Source organism: Camelina sativa, chromosome 15, assembly GCF_030686135.1.
Source record: "Camelina sativa cultivar CO46 ecotype springtype chromosome 15, ASM3068613v1".
Lineage (NCBI taxonomy): Eukaryota > Viridiplantae > Streptophyta > Magnoliopsida > Brassicales > Brassicaceae > Camelina > Camelina sativa.
This window is the reverse complement of record NC_141894.1, coordinates 24,559,860-24,563,191: the sequence shown is the minus strand read 5'-3', so window position 1 is coordinate 24,563,191 and position 3,332 is coordinate 24,559,860. Positions and strand designations below refer to the sequence as shown.

The 3,332-nt window shown below is 41.4% G+C and overlaps 1 non-coding gene across 1 annotated transcript; it reads right to left on the bottom strand.

The window, feature by feature from the left end:
• Nucleotides 1-231: 231 nt before the first annotated feature.
• On the bottom strand, nucleotides 232-338 carry LOC147927047 (small nucleolar RNA R71). Its single transcript, XR_015583227.1, has one exon. It is a non-coding gene; the product is annotated as a small nucleolar RNA R71 (small nucleolar RNA).
• Between the last annotated feature and the right edge of the window lie 2,994 nt (nucleotides 339-3,332).

The following is a 3,332-nucleotide window of genomic DNA, read 5'->3' as shown; positions in this document are numbered from 1 at the left end:
GCTTTGCCCAATGAGAAGCCCTTGGATCACATTGAGCATTTCGAGTATCTGGTGACTAGCATCAAGGCTAATGGGGCGACTGAGGACTACATCTTCTGCAAACTCTTTCCTTACTCACTTGCAGGAGAGGCATCTCAGTGGTTGAAACAGCTGCCAGCTGGATCTTTGACATCTTGGCAACAAGTCAAAGTGGCTTTCCTCAACCATTTCTATGATGATGCAATGTCAGATGAATTGAGAGTCAAGCTATCCACTTTCAAGCAAAGACCAGATGAAGCTTTCAAGGCAGCTTGGGTGAGATTCAAAGCTTACCAGAGGGACTGTCCACACCATGGTTTTTCAAAGGTACAACTGTTGAGTATCTTCTTTAGAGGGTGTGACTGGAAGTATCAGTTGGCTTTAGATGCTGCAAGTCAGGGGAATTTCAAGACAAGAATGCCAGAAGATGCTGAATTGTTGATTGAGAACTTGGCTTCTAGCAATAGCACTAAGGGAGCAGATGCTGAAAGGAAGAGATTGCATGGAGGATTTGATTCAAACCAGTTAGCTTCTGTTAACGCTAAGCTGGATTCAGTGCACAATCTTCTTATGGGTAAGAAGTCAGTCCAATTTGCTGCTGAAGTTGAGACATTTGAGCCAGAGCCAGAGAATACAGAAGAGAATGTCAACTATGTGTATGGAGCTGGGTATCAAGGACAGAGATTCGGTAATCAGCCGGGCAACAGAGCTAACAATGGTGACCAGAAGCAGCAACAGAACAATGGCTATACAAGGACCTATGGGAACTCATCTTATCAGTCTCCCCTTCCTAAGACTTCTTCTGAGAGTAGAATGGAGGCCATGCTTGAGCAGCTTTTGCAAGGACAAGAGAATTTGACAGTTACATTCAATGGAAAGATTGACAATGTCTACACTGAGCTGAATGGGAAGATAGAGGCATTGAATGTTCATGTTAAAAAGCTCGAGGTTCAAGTTGCACAGACTGCTGGGTCTGTAAAAAGGCAAGAGAATTATCTTCCAGCAAGAACTGAGTCAAACCCCAGACATGCTTGCAATGCCATATCAGTGAGAGATGAAGATGATGGTGATATTGCTTCTGCAGAAGAAGAAGAGAAATCGACAAATCTCTCGGTTTCAGATGATGGTGTCGATCGACACCACCTAGGCATCGATCGACACTCATCCCAGTCGGAACCAGAAACTGCAAAATCTTCGATTCCAGCTGCTGAAAGGGTTTACAAACCAAAGGTGCCTTTTCCTAAGCCGAGAAAGTCCAAGCAGGAGATGGAGGAAGCTAGATGCAAGGCAATGATGGACAAGGTGATGATTGAGATGCATTTGATTGATGCAGTGAAGCTTTCACCACCACTTAGGCGCTATGTCAAGAGAATGGTGTCAAACGGTTTGAGCCCTGAGGAAGGAGCACTGCTTACTAAGGATGTCAGTGCGATTCTGTTAAACCAGCCTGTTCAGAGGAAGAAGGAGAGAAAGCAGGAAGTGGTTGTCTCTAAGGAAGTGAGTGCAATCATTCAATGTAGGACTGCTGAGAAGTTACCAGATTCTGGAAGCTTTGTACTTGATTGCTCAATCTCAGTAGGAAGGTTTTCTCACTCACTTTGTGATCTTGGCTCTAGCATCAACTTGATGCCACATTCTGTTGCTGTGAGACTTGGGATGACAGAATTCAAGCCAACTCAGATTTCTCTAATCCTAGCTGATCGATCCCGAAGAATTCCTGAAGGTGTTTTAGAGGATATTCCAGTTAAGGTTGGCAACTTCATGATTCCCACTGATTTTGTGGTGCTGAAGTATGATCAAGAGCCTAAAGATCCTCTCATCTTAGGAATATGTTTCTTGGCTACAGCTGGTGCCATCATAGATGTATAGAAGGGACACATAGCACTGAATGTGGATGGTTTGAGTATAAACTTTGAGATGGATAAGGTGAGGAGGGTTCCTACTATTGATGGACAGACTTTTTCTCTTGAAAAAGTTTCTGCTACACGAGCAACAGGCTTAGTGTCGATCGACACCCCTCCACATCTGAGACAGAACAGCTCCAAGACTGGTGCTCCAAGTCAGAAACCTGTTCCCAAACAGAAAACTTCTCACTCCACACTCCAGAGTCCTCAGGGTATGCATCTTTTTCTCCTAAACTTCCTCCTATCATCAACAAGAATTTCAAAGAGATAAAAACTGTTTTGCAGTTAACCAAGCCACGAGATTATCGTAGAGTGCTTGTTTCTTCTGTTGATGATTTTGCAGGACATAAGAGAAGCAAACCCATCCCTAACTCCCACCCTGGTCCTGCTCCTCACATCCTTGGCAAGCCTCATGCCCCTAAAGCTTATACACCACCTTGGATGAAGAGGATTTCAATGCTATGTTCTGCTCCACCGGATGCCTGAGCTCAAGCACAGTCAAGCTAATGACTAAAAACAAGCGCTTAGTGGGAGGCAACCCACTGGTAGGTTTTTCTTTTTCTTTTGATTTAGATTTTTATTTATTTTATTTTTATTTTTATTTTTTCTTTCCTCTTACTTGATAACACTGGGGACAGTGTTGTTTAAGTCTGGGGGAGGTTAGTTACTAACTATGTTTTTGTTTTTGAGTTTCAGTTGTGTCAGTCAAAACCATAAAGTTTGAGTCAAATTTTTCAAAATTTTTACTTTTGTCTTTGGGAATTATGATCTTGATTAATGATTTCTCTTATTTGGCTAACACTCTAATGATTATTTGTTTATACTTGATCTAAGAACTGAAGCTTAGAAAGACTATGAGACTTATCAACAATCCTGAAAGCCCTTATTCAATGGATATCTGATTGATCTAACGTTGTCTCAACCTTTATCAGGATTTTAACCGGACTTAATCTCTTACTTTGGGGTTGGATATCAGTGGACTAGACTTCTTCTTCAGGCCATGCAAGACAGTGCAATTTTTCAAAGTATGTCTCCCCTCTCTCTTCCCTTCAGTGCTTTAAAAGAAAAAAAAAATCAGAAAAAGAGAATAAAAGATTAGATGATTTTGATCAGTTTAGAGAGGTAGGTAAATTACCAGTGACCTCATTATTCTACTCTTGAGTCAAATGATCACACAAAGCTTGGAAGTGAGGGGTAGGTAAATTACCGATGACCCCGGTATTCGCTTACACCTTTCATTCAGAAAAAAATATATAAGAAAAAAAGAAAAAAAAATATTTGGAAGTGAGAAAAGGGAGAGGAAAGGAGATGTAAGAAGAATTTCTTGGCCTGAAGAGAATCCATATGCCACTGATCAATACACTCAAGGTAAGAATTCACCTTATTTATGCTTTAATATTGACTAATGAG